Source organism: Dreissena polymorpha, chromosome 9 (genome assembly GCF_020536995.1).
Source record: "Dreissena polymorpha isolate Duluth1 chromosome 9, UMN_Dpol_1.0, whole genome shotgun sequence".
Taxonomy (NCBI): domain Eukaryota; kingdom Metazoa; phylum Mollusca; class Bivalvia; order Myida; family Dreissenidae; genus Dreissena; species Dreissena polymorpha.
The window spans coordinates 22,064,618-22,081,141 of record NC_068363.1 but is presented as its reverse complement, the minus strand read 5'-3'; the positions used below and the strand labels follow the sequence as shown (position 1 = coordinate 22,081,141).

The window sequence follows — 16,524 nt, the reverse complement described above, 5'->3', positions numbered from 1 at the left end:
TAAACATCTTTATGCATGTCATAAATACACTTTTAGCAATACTAATGACATAAACAATAAATATCTTACTTTGTTGAGTCTGACAAACACCTAGCAAATCATCGTGGTGCTGTATTTATTTTCACCATGTAATCTGAAAATAAAATAACGCTCATTGTATGTTTTAAGGAATGTATTGTTTACATTATTAAGGTCTTCCATTTTGATTAGTATTATTCGAATGCTAAGAAACAATTTACGCACAATCTGATTACAAACAGATAAATATTAAATAATTTTTACTGAACAGTTAATGTTGCTGGACTACTGCTTGAAGATAATTCTAAAAGATGTAAAAAGAGCATTTAATTGATAACTGAATACACTGTAACTCCAATATAACGCGGATAACGGGGTCCAAGCCACGCAACAGCGTTATAAACGGACAGCGTTATAAGTTTTGAGCTTATTTATTTAAGGGCTATAAAAACAGGTATAGTATAGCCTATAATATAGGTCCTGTGTATTGTCATGCTGTGTTGTCATCCGCAAATACATGCATATATAAACCGAATCGAACGATAACAGTATGCATACCGCTTTTCTTATGTGCACATTTATCCGATAATCCAATATTATTACATCACTTAAAAAAATAATGTTTAACATTTATGACATGAAATATGTTTACGAACTTCGTAAACATATTCATATGCCTCGCCATTTTTCAGAATAATTAGTACAATGCATTATGGGACACCGCTTTCATTGGACGAGCGAATTTAAATTAAGATTGAATGCAATACGATACATGTACAAAGAAATGTTTTATTGCGTCATAAGCAGCATGTAAAAAACTTGCTTTCCGTGGACTTTCTGATAACGGGCAAAAATTTAAGTGCATCTCTGTTAACTATTACACTGCGTTAGCATGTAAATAAATCGTCAGGATTTTAAAATTTATTTTTCGTATACGTACTGAAACATTAAACACACACAAAGATATTTTTATTTATCAAGCATGTGTAGCGTATAATAAACTAGAACACACTTACACAGCCATAGTTTATACAATGAAATACAATACACGAAAAATACAAAACATAAACAGGTAATCGTTTTAAATAACTTTAATTTGATAATTATTCCGCTTGCACTTGCCTTATTGAAATTAGCGCACCAAACCGCTCTGATAGGGAATACCATAGGCCCTCAATGTCAATGACAATGTTTTTTTTTCAAATTTATTTATTTATTTTTTAGTTACCCGTTGTTTATTATAATGCATACACATACTAAATTAATAAATATCTTTCGACAAAACGTCTTCTTAAAAAAAGATAGTTCGACTTTATAAATTTAGTATGTGTATGCATTATAATAAACAACGGGTTACTAAAAAAACAAATAAATAAATAAATAAAAAAAACATTGTCATTGACATCGAGCGCCTATGGGGAATATATGTAATAAACACCAACTCGCGAGTTTTCACACCTTTATTGGCATTACACAACAGATTAACACCAATTAGCTGTCGAGTGTTGTTTAACCTCTAATCGATTAAAATCAGTTAAACGGACGGAAAAAGCAATCAAGCTGTGATCCCTGGCTTCTTTGAGTTTATGAAAATACATGAAGTTGCATAACATGGATTTGAATCAGAAATGGAAGTTTGGAGAAAAAACGGGATCCAAGGACCCCCCGCGTTATGTTGGACACAGCGTTATAACGGACCGCACTATATTGGAGTTACAGTGTACATATAATTTACTTGTATCGATTTCACTAATGTGGCTACTTTGCATAAATGTTCTTATTGTTAAATATATAAAGACATAAATGCAAAGAGTCTAGATTCTAATTGTCTGGCATGGTTTTTGAACAAAGCGCTCTACAAGGCAGTCTTTGGAAACTATATTACGTGGATCATTAATTTGCAATGCCAGTTAGAATGGGTATAATACTATCCCAAGTATTGTAAAATCTTCTATTGATATTACCAAAGTCTGTGGATATTTGATATGAACCAATTGACGTAAATGGATTCATCAGGGAGGGCACTGGAAGTTTTTAACTAGTGTAAAGTTTGGTATATAGATTTCAAACTTTATACTTGAACCATATAATAATTTGAGAATGGGGCAGAAATAAAAAATAAATGTTATTAGTCTAGTATAACTATTTATGTTTTATATGAAACAAATGCGTAGAAGGTTTGTATTACAATCACATTCAAAACTACATTTGAATACTTTACTTCATTGAGCAAATGATAAATTAGCGCATTTCAAAGTCGTCAATGCGTTAAACGTGTCTTTTGTTCTCTATTAATAATCAACCATCTTATAATTAATACGTAAAGAGTATTAAAAGGTTGTGTGTTCCACTTGACTCAGCGGCAGTACGAACGACAAGTGCTTGGTAATGACCTTGAGATATAGTTGTTTGCATTTCCTCACATTTCCTTAATAATATTACTGTTTTGTTATGCATTAAAACGTATTAATAAGTGCTCTAGGCTGTAGACATGTGATACTGCATACATACAGGTTATCATTATTTTGAGTGATCTTGCCTTTGTCCACTTCATCATTTAATGTGATCGCTGTAACATGTAACTTTGTATATGTCGAAAAAAGTTATGTATATTAAGTCGCCAAAAGTGCAATGTATTGGCAAATACTACATGTATAAAAAATCAAGACAATCTAAGTGTTGCTATTTACACTGATGTTGTTTTTATTTGAGTTTCCTTTATACATGTAATCCAATGACAAAATAAATGCAACACATTGTTCGTTGTGCGGTTAAATGGTAACATGTATCCTTCGAGAAAGACGTTGGTTATTGTCACGGCTTGCTTGACGCTCTAAATTAAACTTCACGCAGCGGTTATCTACCCACGGCTACTTGTGATAACCACTGCCATCACAAGAAAATCCTTCCAGATGTGGAAGGCTATATTTAGGTATCATATTATGAAAAGTAGTATCATTTTCTGTTATGTTTTGAAAATAGTGTAAAATTTCAGGTTCATAATTTAAAAAAAAACAACTAAATCAAACAAAGTAAAAATAAAAACCGGAAAAGTATTGTACTAGCTCGGCTTTCATCTCGTGGTTGGTTATAACGGCAGGGAATTTGATATCGATATATGCTCGGAACCAGTAAAAGCTCTGCGCGGAGGTTTGCTATCAATACTCAATAGTTTGCATCGCAACAAATTATTTGTTGTTCTTACACCATGCTGTGGCATAGGTTTATTAGGTTATAGTGTACGGATAATGGATTTAATAAAAATTTGGTTTATATAGAGTCACCAGTTTGAAACAAACACAAATTATAATTATGCTTCATTAAATAATTTTTAATAGTTTGATATCAAGGAGAGGCGCAAGTACTACTGCCCCATTGTTATCCCCACGCTTTTTGAAAAAAAGGTGGGGATATTGTGGTTATCTCCGCCGTCCGTCCGTCCGTCCGTCTGTCCGTCCGTCCGTCCGTCCTGGCCACTATCTCCTCCTACACTAAAAGCACTAGAACCTTGAAACTTACACACATGGTAGCTATGAGCATATGTGCGACCCTGCACTATTTGGAATTTTGATCTGACCCCTGGGTCAAAAGTTATAGCGGTTGGGGTGGGGCCGCGTCAGAAATCATCACTCATTTTTTTAGGTTATTTTACATTTACTTCTTTATTTCTACACCGATTCACTTCAAATTGATACTGGACCTCTCTTATGACAATACGGTCAATCTCAACCATGCATGGCCCCATTCCCAACCCTGGGGCCCCCCGCCCACATAGGCCACACCCACCAAAAATTTCCATTTACTATAATTTTTTCATTTCTACACGGATTCACTTCAAATTGATACTGAACTTTTGTTATGACATTAGGGTCAATCTCAACTATGCATGGCCCCAATCCCAACCCTGGGGCGCCCGCCCACATAGGCCACACCCACCAAAAAATTCCCATTTACTATAATTTTTTCATTTCTACACGGATTCACTTCAAATTGATACTGAACTTCTCTTATGACATTAGGGTCAATCTCAACTATGCATGGCCCCATAACCAACCCTGGGGCCCCGCCCACATAGACCACACCCACCCAAAATTGCCTTTACTATAATTTCTTCATTTCTACACCGATTCACTTCAAATTGATATTGAACTTCTCTTATGACAATACAGTCAATCTCAACTATGCATGGCCCCATTACCAACCCTGGGGCGCCCCGCCCACATAGACCACACCCACCCAAAATTGCCTTTTACTATAATTTCTTCATTTCTACACCGATTCACTTCAAATTGATACTGAACCTCTCTTATGACAATACGGTCAATCTCAACTATGCATGGCCCCATTACCAACCCTGGGGCCCCGCCCACATAGACCACACCCGCCCGAAATTGCCTTTTACTATAATTTCTTCATTTCTACACCGATTCACTTCAAATTGATACTGAACTTCTCTTATGACAATACGGTCAATCTCAACTATGCATGGCACAATTACCAACCCTGGGGCGCCCTGCCCACATATGTCAGATCCACCCAAAATTGCCTTTTACTATAACTTCTTCATTTCTACACCAATTCACTTCTAATTGATGATGAACTTCTCTTATGACAATACGGTCAATCTCAGCTATGCATGGCCCCATTACCAACCCTGGGGCACACCTAGGTCAAACATTCGGCGTGGGGATACGCGTCGGCCTCTGCCACGCCATTTCTAGTTAAGTTTTTGTTTCCCCATGTCAAATGTAGGTAATGTTGATATAAGAGACGTTTCTGTAAATAACTTAATTAGTGCTTAACTGATAAAGGTTATAAACGAGTTAATGAAAGACCTTTACCAAAGTATCTGAAATGAAGAACAACTGGTTCAGAATAAACACAGATACTAAAGCTCACAACCTTGGACTGGGGACCCCAAAGCTTTAAACTCGGAAATGTCACCATGATGGGTCAAATATGTGACAACAGAAGAAAAGACCCTTAGCTACCGTTAATGATTTATTATTAAATGGGATTCAAGTTATGTCTCTGAAAGACAGTGGCGTCGTGGTCACATCAGTAAATCAGGCGTTTAATGAAAAGTTGGAACCGAAGCCTAACAAGATAAAACAATCAATGATAAATGCAAAAGTGCAGTTGTTGTTTTTTTTTTCAATGAAAAATTTAAAGATCTTATGTTATTCACTACAGTAAACATACACGAAAATTAAATGATTCTATGTCTTCAGAATATCCACAAAACATGTGTTTATCATAAATCATTAGACAAAAATATAACGATGAGCACACTATGCAAGTTTTGTCCACCAGTTTATACTTTTTAACATAAAGATTGACGTTTTTAAACGCACATTCCAATGACGTCATACTGTGGATTAAGGTATTTTAAGGAGGTCTCATTTTTGCACACCTACCATTTCTCCATTTTATGATCACTGGAATATTTACCAACTAGAAATGGCGCGGCAGAGGCCGACGCGTATCCCCACGCCGAATGTTTGACCTAGGTGTGCCCCAGGGTTAGTAATGGGGCCATGCATAGCTGAGATTGACCGTATTGTCATAAGAGAAGTTCATCATCAATTAGAAGTGAATTGGTGTAGAAATGAAGAAGTTATAGTAAAAGGCAATTTTGGGTGGGTGTGGTCTATGTGGGCGGGGCCCCAGGGTTGGTAATGGGGCCATGCATAGTTGAGATTGACCGTATTGTCATAAGAGAGGTTCAGTATCAATTTGAGGTGAATCGGTGTAGAAATGAAGAAATTATAGTAAAAGGCAATTTTGGGTGGGTGTGGTCTATGTGGGCGGGGCGCCCCAGGGTTGGCAATGGGGCCATGCATAGTTGAGATTGACTGTATTGTCATAAGAGAAGTTCAATATCAATTTGAAGTGAATCAGGGCTTTTTTTAAGCGAACGCCCGCTTGCCCGTGCCGGGTTAAAATCTTCGCGGGCAAGTGATTTTCCAAAGTATATAGTCCGCCGGGCAAGTCCGTTTCGTATAAGTATAATTGCGGTATTTTTTCGACTTTTCCCCTTGTATCTATTTATTATCTTTGGGTTAATATATTTTTTATCGAGTACAAATAAAACGAGATTTAATTGGTCGCTTGCGTTGTATAAGCCAATCTAAACGCTCAAAACAAGTTCTACTCGGCAGACGTTTCAACATGGCGGACGGTAGCGTCCAGCCGATTTTTTTCTATTTTTAATAAAAGTAACTCGAAACACTCAAAGGAACAAACCAAAACAACCGAAAAAGAAAGGAAGAGAAATATTAAAATGAATCACGAAAGCCTAACTTTCAAACATCGTGGCTTGATGAAATTCCATAATAACAAGCAAGATAAAATTTGTTGGTAGTAACTGTGCTATTCCAATTTTCTTGTGTAAAAGCACTCAAACTGAAACAATTTCAGAACAGTTACTAGAACTGGATGAAGAAGCGTATACTAGTGATAGTGATGTCTGTGAACATGAATATAATAACTGTGAAAAGGATTGTTCACAGTTTGAAAATCAAGTTGAATATGCAGACCGTTTCAAACTTGCTAAGAATGCACATGAAGAGTTTCTCACTATTTTAAACTGTGAATAACTTGTATGTTACATATTCAAAGTTTAAAATAGTGAGAAACTCTTCATCAAAGACATCATGATGGTTTTCAAACTCTGAACAATCATTTGCACAGTACTATTTTAATCCCTCCCCCCTTTTAATCTTTGCCATAACTTGTATAGATATAGTGACAAGTATACCGTTTTAAAATTTTAATAGTAATAAACTCTTCATATGTATTGTATTCAATAGTGACTATTCAATGAAATAAAACTGTCCAGATTTTGTTTTGTTGACAACTTTATATTATAAAACGATTATTATTTTATTCTTGATACATTGAATATAGCTGAAATTAAATCTAGCATAATAATGCATGTGAATCAATGCTTTAAAGATCAAATGACAATAAAAAATTGACTTCAAAATAGGGCAACCAGTTTTTAATGAGGGCAAGTAGATGTTTAAAGTAACTTGCCCCCCGGGCAAGTGAGTGTCAATTTCTTACGTTAACCCCTGTGAATCGGTGTAGAAATGAAGAAATTATAGTAAAGGCAATTTTGGGTGGGTGTGGTCTATGTGGGCGGGGCCCCAGGGTTGGTTATGGGGCCATGCATAGTTGAGATTGACCCTAATGTCATAAGAGAAGTTCAGTATCAATTTGAAGTGAATCCGTGTAGAAATGAAAAAATTATAGTAAATGGAATTTTTTGGTGGGTGTGGCCTATGTGTGCGGAAGCCCCAGGGTTGGGATTGGGGCCATGCATAGTTGAGATTGACCCTAATGTCATAACAAAAGTTCAGTATCAATTTGAAGTGAATCCGTGTAGAAATGAAAAAATTATAGTAAATGGACATTTTTGGTGGGTGTGGCCTATGTGGGCGGGGCGCCCCAGGGTTAGGAATGGGGCCATGCATGGTTGAGATTGACCGTATTGTCATAAGAGAGGTCCAGTATCAATTTGAAGTGAATCGGTGTAGAAATAAAGAAGTAAATGTTAAATAACCTAAAAAAATGAGTGATAATTTCTGACGCGGCCCCACCCCAACCGCTATAACTTTTGACCCAGGGGTCAGATCAAAATTCCAAATAGTGCAGGGTCGCACATATGCTCATAGCCACCATGTGAGTAAGTTTCAAGGTTCTAGTGCTTTTAGTGTAGGAGGAGATAGTGGCCAGGACGGACGGACAGACAGACGGACGGACGGACGGCGGAGATAACCACAATATCCCCACCTTTTTTTCAAAAAGCGTGGGAATAACTACCTGATTCACAATGAAATCGGTCTTATAATCCACCAGACGTAAGTTGTTAATCACAAATAATAGATTTCAGAAAACGAAAGTAATGTTTACAATTTCAGCATAAAATGTCAAGGTCGATCCGAAAGTGAATTTCAGACTGATGAGAGTTATTTTCATCTATTGTAAGATGCATTTGAAACATTTGAACCTTAAAATATTCCTCGAGGCAGTAATTTATATTCATTCACCAATATATGTAGAAATGTATCCAAGAAAATGAGCTTTCTTTGATTTATAGCGTGACATAAATATGTAACGACTCTGGTTGACTTTCCATATGGGGTTAGCTTCAGCGTACAGGTCTGTCAATACTATATAAACTGTACGCTGAAGTTTCTTTAGCTAGTGGAACACTGGACGTGACCTTTTTCACCGAAAACACACATGTTCCCATGCAGTTGTCAACAAAATACAACTGGATTCGTTAAAAGACAGTAGAAGTGATTACACAACAAACAGATCTCCTTCTAGGCTAATAACTTTAATATTCAATTAAATTTGACTTTCTCGCTATATGTCACTCGGTGTATCATCAACACATGTCACCATTTTAATTTTATAACGCGTCATCTGGTTGGTTGTTCTCATTGTGTTGGCCAATGATATGGCGTTTTAGAATCGAGCATTCGATCGACAAAATATGACAGCAAAACACAGACATGTAGCGAGAAAGTCAAATTTAATGGAATATTAAAGTTATTAGCCGAGTAGGAGATCGGTTAGAAGTGTAATCTCGTTGCTTTTACTGTCTTTAACGAATCCAGTTGCATTTTGTCGGCAACTGCATGGGAACATGTGTGTTTTCGATGAAAAAGGTCACGTCCAGTGTTCCACAATCTTTCAGCAATAGGCATATAGTGCGCTTCATACCTTGTGTATATATAATACATATACGAGGGTTATTTTTTCATACTGTGTATTTTTGTCAATATTCATTGCTGAAAAGTCAAACCATACACAATAGGTGTACATTTAACAATCTGGAACCCCTGGGGTAAGCTCGAGGGGGGGGGGAAGGTCCCGGGGGGGGGGGGGGGGGTGGGGGGGGGGGGGGGGAATTATGATACTGCTGCCTGTGGCTTTATCACACGAGCTTCAAACGTGACTGTGAGTCATTGAGACACCAAACAACTCAATTATTTTGACCGAATCTAGTGCGTTGTGATATTTAACCTAGAGCAAGCGTCTTATTAAAATAATTTGAAATTTAATACGGGCAAAAGCCCGCGAAGCGGGCGTTGACCGTTCATACATATAGGAATTTAGACATAAAATTACATAAGAATACCACATATGGATACGTCTCAAAAAAATTTGCCACGCGACATATATTTTCGCGATGCTATTTATGGCCTTGAACAAATCAAAAACACTTTGACATATGCTAAATCACATGTAAATACATACCTCAGGAAAAGTTATATCAATGACATCATAATTGTGTAGCGAATCGCACTGAATATTCTCGCATTATTTGTTTTTCTTCGCAACCGTTCCAGAATTAAGTCATTACTCAATTATCTCCCCTGAATGCTCTTCTTCACTGAGTATAAGCCGAAGACTGGTTCACTACATATAGTTACAGTCTTTACCAAACACAATTTAAGTGAACATAACCCGTCTTAAATATATTGCCGAATCTTAGATTTTTGTCGAATTTATTTGCTTTGATCTTTTCGATATCTTATTGTTATTATTATCCTGACAAATCACAAACGCTTGTTAAAAAATTATTTGTTTTAAACATTATAGTTGGCATCTCTATTCTTCCAGTATTCTCGCGGTATTTCAATAACGACACCCTACTGTTTATTTGTCAGAATATGTGACGCATTTTCATTCGCTCTCAAAAAGCATTCTATACATAGATGGTGACGTCACTTCGTTATTGCGAGTAAGACCGGTGTGTACACAATGTCTCAGAAAGACGTTTTACGTGTGATTATGAGCAATATTCTGGTAAGTTGTCGTTGTTATCCACCAGAAACACATTTATTCACAAAATTTAAAGATATTCCGATCTAACTTCTTAGTCTTTTAGCTTTAATTTTTAACGTATTTACACCTCGTCTGCTCGCACTTTACCGATATCCCGAAAGGATATCACTATAATTAGTTTAGGCCTAAAACCACAAAATCCGATACCGTTGGATTTTCGTACTACAATCTTACGTAAAAAATCTTCCAGATTCGAAATCAACAAAAAACAAGACATTTATAAATTGTCTGCATTATTGATCAAATTTTAAGATATTTGTTGGTTTTCTGTTTTTAGAAGCTGTTCTGCGAAGCCGAAGGCAAGAGCTGAGCATCATACAAGCCATTCTATCCAGCAAAACTGACAGTTTTGGTTTACAGAAATCAACAAAGGAGGGATTCCTGATCTATCAAATTTCCAAGCTATACACACAGTTATTATCTGTGGTGATCTTTATTGGTTCTGCTTGTTTACTTGGATGGAACATGTGTGAACTTTTATAGAACTTTGAAAAGTCTATATATGTCTATCTATAAACAAAAATCAGCTATTGTATACAGTGATTTTTTTTGCCAGAAATTACAGCCGATATTCGGCTGCTTCCCAATTGCAAAAAATGACGTTTTTTCCCAAAAATTTGATTAAAATTTCCCAAAAAAAGACAAAATTTTCCCAATAAAGCCAATAAGATTACAATGTAATTTAGCAATAATTTCGAACGAGTGCCGATCGAGTTGCTGAGTCGTCGCCGAACAACAACTGACTTACGTATTTTTCGCGAATTTAGCCGCATACGATTTTACGTTGCTATCCACATCTCTCTCTATATTGCGGAGGATACCGACAATAGTCGATGTATGCCGATTGTAAACGCCTGTTTTTACACACGCCCAAGATGGCGGCAAGCAGACGAGAAATTTGCGATTCGCGGCGAAAATGATAAATAACATTCAAATTAACAACGGATATCATATGGTTATTACGGAATAATTTAATGCGTATGTCAATTAACGCAAAATATAACGTTTGAGATAAAAACAACAAATATTTATTACAAATCTTCACAGTGAATGGCATCACGGAAATCAGTGTTGGGAAATTGGAGTTAGTCTACCGTTACTCACAAAGTTTATGCATTTAAGATGAGTATTGTTCGAAAATGGAAAGAGACAAACATGATATGATTTATATGTTAGTGGATCTGTGTAAAATCAGATTCATATGCATATTCTGCTTTATTATGTTTGTCACGCTTTACAGTTTACTGAAATAGCATTGAAGTGCAAGATGTTGAAAGGTAAAGAAATGAAATAAATTATTTTAACTCCATATAATACATCATTAACATAGCAAGACCACTAAAGCGTTTTTTTATAAATATGTGTTAATGTTTTCACCATATGATATTTAATTTAAAAGAATACTGACTTAAATTCTTAGTGTTAAAGAGGTTTTGATTAAATGGTATATTTAAGAATCTATATAGATTATTGCAAGTTCAATATGAATGTGGAAGGATATTAACTTAACATTGTCTTCATTGTAAGAACACATTAAATTAGTACTTTATAATATAAAAATGCTGTCAAACATACTTTAATAATTTTAATTCTGTTCTTATAATCATATTTATAATGTTTCCCAATTTCATGGTTTATCACGCTATTTTTCCCAATTTCATGGTTTATCGCGCTAATTTTCCCAATCCAAAAGGCACAGGCTGTAAGAAAAAAAAGCAAAAAAAATCACTGGTATAATAAGATCAGATGTGCAAACAATATGTCAAAGGGTTGTTAAATTAACAATTTGAAGGCAATTATGCTGAAAAAAAATGGAAGTTCCCATGCAAATTTTGTCTGTATATCGACAAGTGTCTGCCTATAATTGTCAAACTAGTAATACAAAACTTACCACAAGTATGTAAAAGCACTAAGTACCTGTGATCATTTTAGTAAGATAGTGTAATTCTAAACAGTAGCAAATAGCTTGTTTAGTAAATGCATAATGTAATTAATATGATTTCCGTTCTATTGTGTAATTAATAAATTGGTTGTTACTTGTTAATCCATGATAAATGTTTTATGGCTAGTACAAAACCAGCAATGTTAATTTTGTAAAAGGTAATACAATAACACCACTTAGTAATTTCATATACGTAAATATTCTTGAAATGTAGGTTGATGATTGTGTTTTAGTTTTACTTATTTTGTAACTATTATTTTATGTGCAAATAAATGATGTGAAGTGTTTTGTATCTCCACACAATACCACATACCTTTTTATATATGTACTGTGTTATGTGTTATTTGAATGTTTAAATAAAAAAAAATGGATGATATAAAATGATGCATTCTAATATTTGCATTCATATTGTAACTATAGAGCTAAGTGTATGCAGTTTAGACTGTGATTTTAGAATTGCTACAAAATGGCTAGTTTTTTAGTGGCGACAAAATTTAAACTATTCAACAATAGTTTGCGAAAGAAAATTAGAAACCTGCAAGATACCTGTATTTATTAAATATTTTAATTGCGAATCAAGTATGTTGTTATGCTGTTACACATAATTATACATTGATAATAAATAAGAAGACAATTAGTGGTGTTAACGTTTCCCAACAGTAGAAATCATTCTTCTGATGAAGTCAGTGATATACAGACGAAAGCTCCAGGTATGGCTTTCAATACGTAGTGTGTGTTATTTGACAGTCTAAAACTTATTGGATTAAACAAAAATCCTGTCAAATTTGTCAATCAACATTGATTTGACACATCACATGATTTTGATTATGTTAAATCAGTGTACTGTATGCTAAATGCAACTGCTTTAGCAAGCTGTCAAGTTGAATTGAGACATTTGATGAAACAAACTGTTTCCTGAGTAGGACCAGTACTTAGTGTCTATATGACGTACCATGACGTCGAAAGTCTGCAAGACCTACTAAGTAGATCGAGAAATGTACTTCGACGTACAATTTTCACCGACCCTTGAGTGTTAGCCAATCAGAAGACACCTTACGTCTTTTAGAGATTTTTGACATTGAACATTATTATTATTATTTATACCGAATTATGTCACAATCGACCGCTTACTCATAGAAATTGTGCGTATTTATGAAACATTATTATTATTATAATTTATACCAAATTATGCGACTATCGACCGCTAACTCATAGATATTGTGCGTATTTATTGACCTGGCGTGGCGGAATTAACCTCTGACTTATGCAAGTTATGGTTATCACAAAATACCACCAACGGGGAGTTTATAATACATTATTTATCCCATTAATGCTTGGTAACTGGTTACCGTTGGGAATTTCCAACACAGTAATGCGCTGGACGGTCGTGATACTCCGCCCCGCATGATCATTTCAGACACACAATATGCTGAACAATTTTAATTTTAAAAAGGTAACAATTGAATCTTCTTCAAATTTGTATATAATCTATGTCAATGCATTAAATACTTGAAACTTCTATGTGACGTTATTTTGCCATTCTGATATTTTTATTCATTTTGTCCTCAACTAAAGTTTTAAACATTTATTATGAATAAATCTGAAGGAAAAGCGGCTCAAGAGACTAGTGTTTTGATTGGCTGTTCAGAAAATGTGTACATAGAAGTACAAACATGTATGTCGAAGTACAAATTGTACTTTGTCGTACAAAAATATACTTTGAAGTGTATTTTATATTCATGTCGACGTACTTATTGTACTTCGACGTACATTTCTCTTTTTAACGTGTAGGTCTTCTTGACTTTCAACCCAAATGGTACGCCATAGTATGTCTTTAGGGTTATCTAAAGAATGCTCCCACTTAAAGGATCAATACAGAGACCTCCCAGTGACTAAGCCAGTTAGCAGACACCCCATCCACTATACCACAAACACCGAACCAGCTATAAATTACTGTGGCTAGAAAACAAAAAAATATATAAGATGCTAGATCTTCAAGCTTGGAACATGTAACTCGTTTTAAGATTGATTTTTTTGGATGCATTACTAAATTATTGCAACAATTATCATATTTTGAACACAATCATGTCCATATATTTATAAATAATAAATGGTTATCAAAAAAACTTAAAAAGCTTTTGCCCGTAAATTAGGTAGCACCTATTATCATATTAACATATTAATGTACAGATTCACCTAAACAGTCAATTAAAAATGATTCAAAGTGTAAGCTGACAATATTTACAACATAGTTGGATTCGCACACATCGATAATTATTAAGGTTCACAGCGATTTTCCTCCTTCTTTATAAAGTACCGGTAAACGGCACTTTCCCAATTACGAAAAAAATACAAATTTCCCAATTGCTGTCCTTAAATTCCCAATTAAAGGTAAAAAAAAAAAAAAAAAATTTTTTTTTTTTTTTTTTTTCTTAAGCAACATTTAGTTAGTTTCCCTTTGCAGCTCTATAGCTTGAACCTAGGTTTATATAATATTGACAGCTTGAAAACACTTGGTTATCAATTTTAAAGTATTTGGGAGCAAAAAATCAAATACACCAATTTCCCAATTTGAGGTTTCCACGACTCGATTTTTCCCAATTTTGAGGTTTTCACAACTCGATTTTTCCCAATTGGACCGGTACAGGTACTTTTCCCAATTGGACAAGGAAAATCACTGGTTCATGTAAAGTGTAAAAAGGCGTATTCTTCACATAGAAATACTTCAATAAATATTATGGCAATAAATTCAATTTATAAGTCAATAGCCTCGTTAACACTTGTAGAACATATAAGAAAATGCTAATAAAAAAAACATGATGCAAAATGTTGCTTTTAAAGAAATATACAGCGCATGCATGAAATTATCAAAATAACAAACGGAGTTAAATTGAACAAATTCCTTTGGTCAAAATATTGTATACACTTAATGTTAGGTACTACAAATGTAAAGTCCACACAACACACACCAACAATCCTAAATTAAGGAAAAGAAAAAACATAAAAAAAATGTCAAAAGTTAACACAATAATTGGGAACTACTTTAAGTATGGTGGACTTACCAGTGAACCTTCATTTTCAAAATTACTTATCTACTCGCAATACAGTACTCATTATAGTCACACAATGACACAATTACAAAAAATAAACTATATTACCAAAAGGGAAAACACTTTGATTGTTCATTTGAAATATATAGGACTCGGAAAGACGACTAATTGGCTACCTTAAAACAAATTACAACATGTTTATGTCACATCTTGAACTCCATACACGTTAGTTAAACATGTGGGGCATAAAACATCCGGTTTCAAGGAAGTCGACATAACAATATTTCAATTAACGATCTAGGCATAATATTTGTGGGATCGGAAAAATGAATTATACAAATGTTGGGCACACGCACATATTAAACCAACTGAACACTTACATTTCTATAAAAACCTTGTCATCGATGAAAAAGTGCTTTTGTTATTGTCTTGTCATGTTTACTTGTTCAGGAAGCCATTATTTGCCGGAAGTATATTAGAAAAATATTTCGTTTCAAAATCGATCATTGATATAGCAACCCCAGCTAATTTTTCATCAACATCTGTTTTTAAAGGCAATTGCATATTTGAAAAGAGCTCTTTAAGAGCTTTTCAGAACAGTTTTTCTTTTTAAAATATCTTAAAAAATAAAAAAGTTATGGGAATTTGAATATTGCTAAAATGCGCACAAATTCTGAATTTTCTCCCTATATAAAGTGAACAAGGAAGCGCGACATTCGCGGCACCGGAAATTCAAGTTCATACATTTTTACATAGTAAAATTGCCATAACTTTTTTATTTTTAGAGATATCTTCATGAAATTTGGAACATTTGTAGATCAATGTATACTCTGTTTATTAAAGTATTATAAACACTTTTAGTTATTAATACACACATGGTAATGATCAACACATTTAGGAAGCATATACATAATTTTATTAGAGACATAATTTTATTAGAGACATTATCTTTTTTTCGAAAGGCATCAGGCTAAAATATCTACAATTAACACATTTATTCACTCAAAAGCAATATTGGAATTACTTAAAATGGAAACCGGTTTTTAAAAGCAAATTTAACTAATTTAGTCTTAACTCGCTAATCAAATTTTCACAGGTGTTTGGGGGGGGGGGGGGGGGGGGCGGAATGTCTTTTCATCGTTTTGGGACGGGGACATGCACACATTCTATAACTTTCTAATCCTTGAAATAAATCTATGAATATTTCTTATATATGTTATATATGTTGTCTTTTGTTGGTGCCTCTTTCACATTCCATAACCATTCAAAATTCAAACAGTCGGGCACAAATCCAGCAGAAATTAGGAATTGTTTCTGAACCGTCTGAATGTCTTCTCGTAGAGGCCATTTGTACTGGCCAAGTTTTCTGGTGGTAGTCATGAATTTAACCACAAAGTTTTCTTTATCTTTAACTTCAAAATCCATACCAGGATACCAAGCATCCTGGTATGCAATTGCAACATATGCATTACAATTTAAAATTCTGCATTTAGATTCATCAAGTCTTTCACATTTTTTCACCAGGCACTTTTCTTTAAATTGACAAGTTTTTTTTCTGGTCACATGTTCTTGAAACTTTGGTTTTGACATATTTTTCTGTTGATGCTTTGAATGAAGGGTTAAGATGACACAGTAAATTGAACAACACAG

General features: G+C 34.5%; 1 protein-coding gene across 1 annotated transcript in view; it reads right to left on the bottom strand.

Moving 5' to 3' along the window:
• Positions 1-135, bottom strand: part of LOC127845905 (uncharacterized) — a 147,212-nt gene extending 147,077 nt beyond the window's left edge. Inside the window, exon 1 of the mRNA XM_052377082.1 lies at positions 70-135. The gene's annotated coding sequence lies outside the window, so the exon portion shown is untranslated. The remainder of the gene's footprint in view (positions 1-69) is intronic.
• Positions 136-16,524: the final 16,389 nt, after the last annotated feature.